The 13,416-nt window shown below is 34.5% G+C and overlaps 1 long non-coding RNA gene across 1 annotated transcript; it reads right to left on the reverse strand.

Moving 5' to 3' along the window:
- Positions 1–214: 214 nt before the first annotated feature.
- On the reverse strand, positions 215–2,735 carry LOC121229186 (uncharacterized). Its single transcript, XR_005926870.1, has 3 exons — positions 2,370–2,735; positions 2,115–2,275; positions 215–972 (listed from the first exon to the last, which is right to left on the reverse strand). It is a non-coding gene; the product is annotated as an uncharacterized lncRNA (long non-coding RNA).
- Between the last annotated feature and the right edge of the window lie 10,681 nt (positions 2,736–13,416).

Raw genomic sequence — 13,416 nt, forward strand, 5'->3', positions numbered from 1 at the left:
CCTAATCTAGTCACAGATACGGGTGAGGGTGTTACACTCTCTCTTTCCCGAATAGCTGATCCATTGAGTAACTCGAAAAAACAATCAATCCATCATACCTCCACTCACTAATCCCCCTTAGAGGGATTAGTTTTTCATGGTTTTCGTAAACAATATAAAGCCAAAATAAAATGTAAACATGATAAATGAATCGAAAGTATAAATTTTAGGAAAAAAAAGCTTGATTTGTATTAAGAACAAGAGTGAATCCACAAAGTCTGATTGCATCCACAAACTAGATTTCCAGAGATAAAATAAAGAACAAACTGAAATAAAATCTAAATCCTAAGAAAAGAGAAAAACTAAACTAAAATTGAAAGAGAGATTCTAAGCTAAGTAGTTGGTATCCATAATAAGCCTATTTATAGATTTGAAGTGGTTGTCATCCTTAACCTTAGGTTAGCTAACGTTCCCAAGCTTTAAGTTGGATTGTGCAGACCTAAATGCCCTCTTTCTCATATTAATTCCCATCTAAAGTTGATGTCGCGACACATCAGGACCTATGTTGCAATATAAAAACCAATATGCTCTTCTTTAGGATGTCTTTAGGGGTATGTTGAGACACCGTTAGGTTGTGTCACAACATCGAAGGCAGTCTCAAAATTTCTCCATTCTACTCCCTGTGTTGTGACATCGAACACACTGTGTTGCAACATAGTGATCAATATTGGTTTTGTACACCTTCTAATGGTCTCCTGCACACTTAAAGTTCATTAGCTCACCTTTAGGTCTCATTTGGCCCCTAAGGTTAATAAAAGACTCAATTTGCACATTTTATTGAATTTAATTAAACTTTAATAAAACATAATTAAAACCTAATGATAATGCATATTTTCAAGCTCCTAAAGTGTGAAAATTAGTTTAATCTGCTACACCAAATTACGGTAGATCAACCTCCATAAGCTGAGCCCATGTCCTAACCTCGATTATTATCTGTAAAATTAGAAACTTAAAGGGATGAGCTTTTTAAATCTCAGTGTGGATCATATATCATAGCAACATAAATTAAGACAGAATCTCAATAGTTTAATATATCCATATGCAAATATACAATTCACATAATCATATTTATCAGCATGCATATCGATAATGTTGATGCGATGCTTTTTCAGAAACATTGCATATTTTTAAGAAAACGTTTCCTACTCATCTTCACTACACACCATAATGAGTTCCCCAGAACTCGTCCATCCAATAACACACCAATAATGTGGACAACCCACTAGATATTGCAGTCAAGTTACTAGAAACAGAATATTGTGGTCGAGCCACTAGATAATGAAGTCAATCTAGCAGATACAAAATATTGCAGGTATACTGCCAATTAAGTCATCCTAGGTTGCCCGAAAACAATGACCCACCACTCTGGGTTATTCGACAACAATGACCCGCCACCTCGGGCTACCTGACAATGATGGCTTACTAATATTAATATGTAATTAAATTGCCAGAACTTCCTCCGTACATTCATATCCCAACCCTATGCATGTGATATGACATACAAAACAAAATTTTCAGTAGGCATGCTTTACATGCGAATCAGAATCAACATAGTGACATGCTTTACATGCAAATCAAAATAAGTATAGTGGCATTCTTAACATGAAAATCATAATAAAAAAAATAGCATGGTTAACATGCGAATCATAATAAGAATAATAGCATGCTTAACATGCGAATCAAAATATCAATAAACTAGAGTCATGCTTATATTACATGCATTCCAAAATCATCATATATCACATTGCATGAGTATCAGAAAAACATACATCACCATGTATAACAGAATATCGTATCATCACATAAAAATATCACAGGTTTGAAGTTTCAGAATCACTTACTTAGAATCCTCCTGTTTATCGAATTTTATCAATCCATTTGAATATTTAGTGTATTCACCCAGTTTCACTTTTTAGAATATTTCTTACACAATTATTTAATACTTTCATATTTTTACGATTATCCACAATATCATATATTTTAACAAGACAAATCCCCACACATGATTTCACAATTTTGATGATAACCACTTCGTTTCTGACTCTAAGGGAAGAGATCGAATCTTGAGTCCTTACGTTTAAAAAATTTCATATCATATTAGAACGAAGTTGTTGTAGTGAATAATTGTTGTAGTGAATAACTCTTATTTTTGTGATTATGTGAGTGAAATACGTAATCAATTGTCCAATTGTACTCTTCCAAAAGTGCGGTATGGATCTGAGATTTATGAATATCACTTCATAATACACAATAAACCAAACTGTTAGATCATCCTAATCGAATATGAAAGTACGAGAGAAAATCATGAACAGAGGATGTTCTATACTTACGCAATATTGAAAGAATAGAGGCTCAACAACTTCCCATGATAAACCAATTATGGAGGAGGATTCACAACTAAGAAGAAAATAACAAAGTATATAAAAAAATAGAAATAGGATGTGATTAAATCCCCTTTAAGATCAAAATATCATAATTTAATATTTAGAAAAATTGATTATGAGTAGAAAGGAGAAAAGAAGAAGGCCAAAGAATTCTGGTGGTGGTTGACGACGGCAGTGGTTCGGTGGTGGTTCGGTGGAGGAGAATTGAAGAGAAAAGGTTATTTAAGGGTGAAAATAGAAGAAAATAAGAGAAAGGGGAGGAAAAATGAGGAGGGGCGGCAAAGAGGGAAAAAGAGAGCAAATATGAGGAAAATAAAATAAAATGAGCTAGTGTTTAGGATCAATGGATGGCCAAGGTATGGTAAGGGAAAGAAAAAGGAAATAGGAGGGGCGAAGGCAAAAAAAGTGGATCATGGAAGTGAAAAAGGGGTTATGTAAGGCAAGTGGATGTTGACCATCAATTTTGATGCCAAAAATTTTAAGAAAAAAATATGTGGATGATGGGAATTGAACCTAAGATCTCTAAGAATTAAATTAGGCCCTCAACCATTTGATTGCTTACTTCCTTTTCCATAATTTGACCAAATAATAAATAAAAATATGGGGTGTGACACTTGTCGTCTAGTTAGGTTAGTAGAAAGCTAAAAAGCCCTGCTAGGTTAATTAGTAACCAACTATTTAGAACCCTACATCAATAATTAATTAAGTAAAACAATTGGATCTAAGCTGAAGGAACTCGCATAGTCGAAACAAGGAATAAGAGAAGCTGATACATGAACTTAGGAGTAGATTTAGGTTTAGTTCAATTTATTTTGTTATTGTTATCATCGTACTTTTTGATTAACACTACTAATTCGTGACTCAAGTAGACTAGTAGTTATTTTTTGTAATTGGCTCAATAGTAATTTTCCACAAACTGCAATCCTTTGGGTAAGATCCTCGAAATACTTACCAAGTGTTTCATTGTAAATAAACTATATTACAACCTAACCTGTAACACCCCAAACCCGGCCTAGACGTTATGGTCGTATCGACGATGTCACATGGAAGGGATTTTGAAAACGGAGCTAACTCGATAAAAACCTTTTATTGCTTTTACTTATTTCAACCATATGTTCAATTAGTCGACTTGTCTTAAAACGTATTAATTTAGCTGAAGCTTAGTAAAACATCGTGTTTAAGAAAAATAGTTCACATTTTTATAAAAACAATGCTTAACATGAAACCATCATAAAAATATGTAGGTTAAATCCAAAAACCCATAACCAAAGCCAGACAGTTAAAAAGTCCATATAGTCCAAGAAAAAAATACAACTTAAAAGAAACCATAAACAAAATAAACCAGTGATAATGTGTGGTCACCATTGAGTCTTCCGCTGCATTGATCCGCCTAACTCTGTAGATTACCTATACAGATTAGATAGAAAAGAGTTAGTTTACGTAAACTCAGTGTGTTACCCAACAGAATTAAGCATGCACATAATAGAAAATCAGAATCAAATAGATACAGATTCGAGCCTAAGCCCATTTCAGATACAGACACAGATATATAGATTAGAATCAGAAGTCAAATGTCCTACCCCTATCCTCTACACATCATCTTCGACCATCCTTTCACACCATTTGGGGTTTAAAAACACCCACCCAGCCCTACACACCACATTTTACCGATGCGATTCATAACAGATTAAGTGCAGCACATATTAGGCATAATCTGCCTTTTAGAACACTTCCTCCATATATATATATCATCCCAACTCCAATATCAGATACAGAATATTCAGCTTCAGACATACAAATATAACATGCTTACACTATCATGCTCAGTATAGAATATTAGTTAAATAGATCATACAGTTTAGGGTTTTGTTAGCCCTTACCGACCCTACAGTAGGCCCACAGTCATTTGGGACGACCCATGCAACCCTAGAGAAAAATTCAGTTAAATGGGCCCATATGCTCGTGTGGGCTCATACGCCCGTATGACCCACACTCCCAGATTGGCCTTGCCCGTATAGATCACAAAGCCTAACCCAGTTATCACACTCCTATGTGGCATGCCCGTGTCGGCCCACACGCCCAATCTGGCCTAGCCCGTGTTGCTCACACGGCCAAACTCTGGCCATCACACGGCTGTGTCTTGCGCACGGCCTAGCCTTCGTCATTCACACGGCCGTGTCATCATACACGACCTACCACATGGCCATGTGTCATCGACAGTAAGGTTTTCAACTTTTGACGAAAACTCATTTTCTTGCGTTACGGGTACACACCTTGTAACGATTCGATGTGGAAACACTCCCAAGATGACCAACACCTACAAGCAAAATATCCAACCCCTTTAGCAACAAAAAATCAAGCCTAACACGATTTATCCAAGTACGCAAGAACCGACTTACCGCAAACAAGAACAAACACAATCTTGAATCAAGCCGATGTAGTGCGGTTCCCTGTTTCAAATCTTCCCCTAATGCACAATTCATAGCTTAATCCATAGTCTAGTGTTACTAATTCCAAACCAAAAAGTTAAAGGCTGTAAAAAACGTCACTTACCAAATGAACAAAAGCTAAAACACGCAACAACAAAGAATCACCACACAAAACCGAAGGAGGAAAAATAAAGGAGAGGAAAAAGGGAAGAAGAACGTCAGAAATTTTTGAAAAGGAGAAAGAGGAATGAAATTTTGAAAAAAAAACAAAAGAATAAAACTGATAACTACAATATCTCAACCCTTCCCCCACTAACATCTCAATCTCAACTACCTCAGACTTCAAATTCCACTGAAACTCTTGTACAGAACCGAGCAAAAATTAAATACCCATACTTGCGCAAGGATTCAAACATAGAACCTCCATCACACCAACACCCTTACCGCTTGAACCAGCAGGCTCATTCCAATATGCAATTACAAGTAATTAATTATAGGCCCACTGAACAAGGATAAGGCTTAAATTAGAAAAATAATAAAATTTGTTAAAAACAAGGCTTGAGCTTGGGACCTCACACACACACCCAGAACACTTAACCGCTGAAGCAGATAAACAATTGTCAAACAATCACAGAAGCATAAACAAATATTTTGGGGCGTTACATAACCCGTATATTTGTGAAAACCACCTCAATTCCATATATATTTTGTAGCGGTATTGATCGGCTGTTTAATGTTACAGCAATAATGTGCAAGCATACACTGTCGGTCCAAGTAAAGTAGTCAGATGTGAGTCTATCGGATATCGATCCCGCAGGGATAGGTGTCTTTTGTCTATTCATGTTGGTACAATAACTAGATATAAATGAAATGAATTGTGAGGATAGTTTAACTTTAAAAACAATAAAATAAAATATGATGATGTTAAACTGGGATCCCCAGCATGAATCTTTAGCAGAATACTAAGTGCTCACAAGGTATAAAAGTATAGGTGATTGTCGATGCAATAAAATTCAATGTATATCTTACTCAGCGTTACTCCTCTATTTAACCTCTGACTTAACCATGCATATTAACCTCACCTTCCGATAATGGCAGTATGACACTACTAAGAACAAGTGGACTAAATTCCTCTAATCTTCACTCGACTTCTGTTGTAATGCTTGTTCGCTCAAATTGTCACTACACTTTCCAGCTTCAGTGATTGTAATAACACTTCCGTGTTAAAAAATATTCAAACCCCAAGATTAAACAATAAAAGCAAGATTAAATAAGATAACATTTCACCAAGAATTCATCAGTACTTCCATACAATCAGAAATCAGAGAGTAATCACCAACATTTAGAAAGAAATAAGAAAGAATTGAATGGAGAATACTATCCCTAGACAACTCGACTAAATCTCTCTATTCCCTCTTGTTGTGCACTTACGTCTCCTCGTCAAGAGCTAGTTTGCATTTGGTTTTCACGTTGGCTTACCTGTAAGTGGTTTAAGCTACCATGGTTGCAAGCTCCAAGGTTGGATGATAAAGATGATGATGGAGAGAAAAAAAACTCAAGGCTGCCCCTTTTTCTTCTCATGTCCACCTTTTATATCCTCCTCCACAATACAGGTGTCCTTTCCCTAAAATTATTTTGTCCTTGTTCGTACAGGTTGGTTATACCATACTAGATAGCTCATGCAATTTTGGCTCTTATACGGACAGCTATTAGTTGCAGCAACAATTTTGAACGCAATCTGGAATTAACCTATGAGCGACATTGCAGACATCTGTCAAGTATGACGACAATTCTGGATGCAATTTGGAATTAACTCATGCAGCGACATTAATGCAATAAGATAGCAAAATTAAGGATAAAATAGGCTAGGATTCACTGAGTTATAAAATGCAATTTACTAAACTAAAAATGCTAAAATGTATGCTAAGGATAACAAAATGGGAACAATTTAACCAATAAGTAGGGGGAAAACCTATGTTCTTTCTATTGCTATCACACCCTCAAACTTCAGTTTTTACTTGTCCTCAAGTAAAAACAGAAACTAGCAAGGCTACAAAAGATTTTACTGAGGCAAATGATCATTCTAGCAACTTGAATCTTCTAAATTCCCAATGGATTAATCACATCCAGATGAAAGAATATTGCATCGACAATTCATAAGCATGAATGAATAAGGTTGCAACTTCATCAATGCTAGCATCATGCTTCAAACCTTAAGTTCTATCTACCATTACAACATTTATTGTACAATATTAAGTATATATATTTTTAGAATAAGGGATATTGTTGCATTACTGTACCCTTGTTCCTGAGAAGTAACGATGGGGTGCAACAAACCCCCAAGGACTATGTAATTGCACCAACACACACTCATGCAGTGGCAGCCTTTGGCTAGATTGATTTTTATAACACTTGTATTCGGGTGTTCCCTTTTTAACATTACATAGTACACCAACTTTGGAGTGTCTCCACTTTATAACTATATATACATATATAAGCAGCCATACAAAACAGATTCATTCAATATTTAAAGAATGATAGCAGTCATCCATTATTAATGCAACCTAATCTTTTCATCAAAGAATTGAAGCTACAACCTTCAGTCAAATTTATCCAACTCATTCATTGCTAATTTACATGATTCAAGAATTAAGCATCGAATGTAACAAAAATTATTTGAACAATTTCCATTAACTAAAATTAAACCTTGCATGTTTCATTTTCGAAAACAAAAATTTTGAAATGCGGGTGCATTTCAAAGCCCCATGTGCATTCCCCCAAACTTAAAGTTTGCATTGTCCCCAATGCACTGACATGAAAATGTAATGATAATAAAAATGCAATAACAATGTATACTTATCAAAATAAAACCTACAGCTACATGTAATGCATGATTACTATAACTAAAGCTTAAAATAAACTAACTCAGTTATCTGCATCCGTCGATGTGGCCACATGATGTTTCTTTCTCCTCCTTTCTTCGTTTTTTATCCTTAGAGCACTTCCTTTACTTTTCTTTGTACTTTACGCGATTGTCAGATTGCTCTTCAGTTCCTGGCTCATGTAACACCCCTAGTCCATATCCGTCGCTGGATTAGGGTAATGAGGCATTACCGATCATTTTACAATTCATATAAATATGCATTATATATTACAAATCGAGATTTTAATCACATCAATGCTTATAACTTAATAAAATATTAAATCTTAAATAATTATATCATCCACAACATAGCTTAAATAAAACATAATCCAAAATATATCAAAACAATTTATACTTATACAGAACATATAATACATCAATAACTTCATTATTGGAATATTAGACCTATTTTTATATAAGTCATGTGCGTACACAAGATATACATCAATTGAGATAAATTTCATTACTAACCCATTATTCATATATACGACATTAATATATTAGTCTGTATAAAATTCATATGTTTTGCATATTAACACAAAGTAAAAACAAGCATTCGATTATTTGTAAACCCATTTCATTTCTTTGTCCATTCGGCTAACACAATTCATTTATACATATTCATAAACTTACAAATAACTAACGAATCTATATAGCCATGCACATATACATATCAACCATAATATAAGCACATATATACATACATGTAAACACATAAAAACTCAACATGACATGATCGAATGCCAAGTGCACATATCCTTTATCATTAACTCAAACTCCTTATATAAATCTAAGTCCCAATGTGTCTTACTTACCATAACAACAAATTCATATCATTAATAAAGTCCATAAGTGTATACCGAATTTAAATCATGCAAATGTCTTGACTATTACCTAACAAATACATGACCTACCTTAGCTCAATTATCATCCATTATAAACCAGATGGCCGAAACACATAGCAACTTCACAAACATCAAATATTTTGGATACACTTCCAATATAGGCTCAAACCAAAACCAAACATATGTATAACATAGCCGATTCATTCACCAACATCCGACTTCAACAACAAACCTCAATATACGATCACATGACACAAATTATAATTATCCATAGCATACGACATAATAACCAAAATAGACATAAACCATAATTAAACCAAAACTGATTTCAAGCATAGAAGTTAAGCCATTTTCGCATGGCTCCACTTATACATAAACAAAATACAACATTTGAAAAGTATTTTCTAGCCTATACATGTCATAATTCAAGTTCAACTTATTAAGTACCAAAACAGTAGATAGTGTGATGAACTTTGCTGACGATCCCCGAGCTCGTAACTTGAAATCCAAGAATCTATAAAATAGATTAAACATGAACACACAGAGTAAGCTATAATAGCTTAGTAAGTCATAAGCAAATAAACAACCTAAAGATATAATCAACTCATTTTAAACTAAACCAAAATTACATTAACATTACCATGCTTAGTCTCAAACTTACAAATTTCATAAATAATACATTATCATACACAAATCCTACCTTGGCCGAATGCTCACATATTTAGGTTAATATATTATTATTCATCATCCAAAGCCAAATAGTCATCATAAAACCTAGTCCACATACACTCAAATACATAAGCTCATGTATCAAAATATAACTTCATATACATATGCTAGTTATGTGGCTGAATACACATAATAATATATGCACATAGTTAAGATTCATTTCAATAATATCCACAAGCTGAATACACTTACCAAATTCACATATATTCTTCATTTGCATCATACACAATTTATAACAATTATCAAGTTACTTACTTACCTTATTTCAAGTAGACAACAAGCTAATTCATACCTGGACATTTAGCTTGCTTTACACATTCGTTCATAACTTATCATTGCCCGATGAACCATTCAGAATTGGATAGGACACTCGGATAATCACACATATCATACAATGCCAGCGTCCCAGACGTGGTCTTACATGTAATCACATATCGATGCCACTATCCCAGACAGGGTCTTACTCGCACACAAATATCAGAATCACATATCGATGCCACGGTCTTACTCGCACATCACATATCGGAATCCTATGTCATGACATATGTATCCTAACTATCAAGGTTCATACGGGACTTTCGGACGTCGTAACTCGGTCGTAACGAATTCGTAAATGTAGTTGCCAAGCTTACTCACATTCGGCTATCGCATATATTAAATCACACATTTCATTTCAGCATATATAATTTGCATTTAATTAAAATTAAATACGTCTATTTCCTTATAAACTTACCTCAGACGATATAAAACGGAACAGGACGGCTAGTCGACAACTTTTGTTTCCCCCCGATCCAAATTCGATTTCTTTGGTTCTTAATCTAAACATATTCAAATTTAACTCATTCAAACATATTTTCACTCAATTTAGTCCAAAAACACAAAAATGGGAAAATTACCATTTTACCCTGATAGTTTACACTTTTTACAAGTTAGTCCTTATTGCACAAAACACAAAATATGCAAAATTTAACTTCACTCATGTCAGGCCAAATTTTCCTAGTATTCATACAAGTCCATATATTTCATTTATTTCACATTTTAGTCCCTCAAATTATTATTTTTGCAATTTAGTCCTAATTACTCAAAATCATTAAAAATTCCAATACAAAACATGTTAACCCAAAACATATCTTTCATATCTCATCATCAAACAACAAAAATCACAAGCTTTCAACAATGGCATAACTCAAAATATTCACCAAAATCAAAAATTCAAGCATGGGTTTACTAGTACTCAAAGCAACAATCTCAAAAACGTAAAAATTATCAAAAACCAAGTAAAACTGAACCTTGAATCAAGCTTGGAAGGTGGCTGAACCTAGCTTTTTTTATTTCTTTTCTTTTGTTTTTGTTTTCATTGGATGAAAAAATATGTATGAAAAACTTATTTTAATTATCATATAATATAACATATATATTAACATGTTATTATTTTACCTTATTAACCTTTACCATTTAATAATTAAAACATATATAACATGGGTACAACCGGCCACCACTAACTCAAGTGGTCAATTTGCAACATAAATGCTTCAATTTACAAAGCCAATAACAATTCGGTCCTTAAACAATAAACTATCAAGTTTTCAATTTACGCGATTAAGTCCTTTTATTTAATCGGGCACTCAAATGACAAAATTAAATCACGAAAATTTCACAGATATGAATTCACACATAATAAACACAGAAATTAATTTTAAAATATTTTTTGACTCGAATTCGTGGTCCTAAAACCACCATTCCAACTAGAGTCTAAATTAGGCTATTACAACTCTCCCCCCTTAGGGATTTTCATCCCCGAAAATCTTACTGGTGAATAGGTTCAGATAATGCTCTTTCATTGCGTCCTCTGGTTCCTATGTTGCTTCCTTAACTCAGTGTTTGTGCCATAGTACCTTAACTAACATAATTTTCTTATTTCACAACTCTTTAATCTCATAAGCCAGAATGTGAATCGGTTCTTCCTCATATGTCATATCGGACTTAATCTTAATATCAGACGGACTAATCACATGTGAGGGATACGATTGATATCTACGAAGCATCGAAACATGGAATACATCATGGATCTTTTATAACTCAGGTGGCAACAACAATCTATAAGCAACCGGCCCGATACGCTCTATAATCTCATACGACCCAATAAATCTCGGACTCAATTTGCCTTTACGACTGAATCTGAGTATTTTCTTCCACGGTGAAACTTTAAAAAATACTGTCTCCGATCTGAAACTCTATATCTTTTTTTTTCAAGTCCGCATATGATTTCTGACGATCTGACACTGTTTTCAGACTTTCACAGATTACTTTTACTTTCTGCTCGGTCTCTCTGATCAAGTTGACCCAGTGTATCTTGTTTTCACTGAGCTCAGTCTAGTACAATAGTGTACGACATTTACGACCATACAAAGCCTCATAAGGTGCCATTTTGATACTCGATTGAAAGTTATTATTGTACGCAAATTCAATCAGAGGTAAGTATCGTTCCTACATACCTTCAAACTCGAGAATACAACATCTCAACATATCCTCAAGTATCTGAATGATTCGTTCGGACTGACCATCTGTTTGTGGGTGGAAAGTAGTGCTGAAATGTAATTTTGTACCTAATGCATCTTGCAGTTTCTTCCAAAACTCCAATGTAATCCTCGGATCTCTATCTGAAACAATAGAAATAGACATACCATGTAATCTCACAATCTGAGAAACATATAACTCAGCAAGCTTATCAAGTGAGTAATCTGTATGAATCAGAACAAAATGAGCCGTTTTAGACAATCTATCCACAATAACCCAGATTGCATCTTTCTTGGTCGGTGTCAGCGGTAAACCAAATACAAAATCCATCGCGACTCTGTCCCATTTCCACTCAGGTATCATGATCGGATGAGGCAATCTAGAAGGTACCTGATGTTCAGCTTTTACTTGTTGACAGACTAAACATTTCGAAACAAAATCAGAAATGTCTCGTTTCATACCATGCCACCAGTAATGCTGTTTTAGATCATTATACATCTTTGTACTACCCGGGTGAATAGATAACCGACTATTGTGAGCTTCGTTCAAAATAATCTGAATTAACTCAGAATTTCTTGGGACACATATTCGATTTCTGAACCTCAAACAACCATCAGTATCAACTTTGAACTCTGAATCAGCATCTGAATCACATTGAGCTCGTTTTGCTAACAAATCATCATCAACTTTTTGAGCGTCATAAATTTGTTGAAAAAATAATGGTCTTGCTTTTAATTCAACTATTATCGAACCATCATCAGACATAGCCATATGTGCATTCATTGCATGCAAAGCAAATAGTGATTTTTGGCGTAGAGCATCAGCGACAACATTAGCCGTCTCTAGATGGTAGTCAATTGCAAGCTCGTAGTCTTTTAACAGTTCTAACCATTGGCGTTGTCTCAAATTCAAATATTTCTAAATAATCAAGTATTTTAGGCTTTTGTGATCGGAATAAACATGACATTTTTTTCCGAACAGATAGAGACGCCATATCTTCAATGCAAACACAATAGCTGCCAGTTCTAAGTCATGTGTCGGATAGTTCTTCTTATGTGGCTTTAACTGTCTTGAGGCATAAGCTATAACTTTTCCTTCCTATATCAAAACACAATCCAAACCATTTAAAGATGCATCACTATAGATAACAAATTCTTTACCCGATTCTAGCTGAACCAGCACTAGAGCTTCGGTCAAAAGGGCTTTCAACTGATCAAAACTTTTCTGGCACTTTTCTGACCACTCAAACTTAACATCTTTCTACAATAGCTTTTTCATCGTGGTTGCAATCATAGAGAAACCTTTCACGAATTGTCTATAGTAATCAGCAAATCCCAAAAAAACTTTAGACTTCAGAAACATTCCTCGGAGGTTTCCAATCAAGTATAGCTAAAATTTTACTCGGATCAACCCGAATACCCGATTCTAATACAACATGGCCTAGAAAACTGACTTCACTCAACTAGAACTCACATTTACTGAACTTTGCATACAACTATTTATCTCGCAAAGTTTGTAACACAAGTTTCAAATGTTCGGCATGTTCTGTT

Source organism: Gossypium hirsutum, chromosome A05, assembly GCF_007990345.1.
Source record: "Gossypium hirsutum isolate 1008001.06 chromosome A05, Gossypium_hirsutum_v2.1, whole genome shotgun sequence".
Classification (NCBI taxonomy): Eukaryota; Viridiplantae; Streptophyta; class Magnoliopsida; order Malvales; family Malvaceae; genus Gossypium; species Gossypium hirsutum.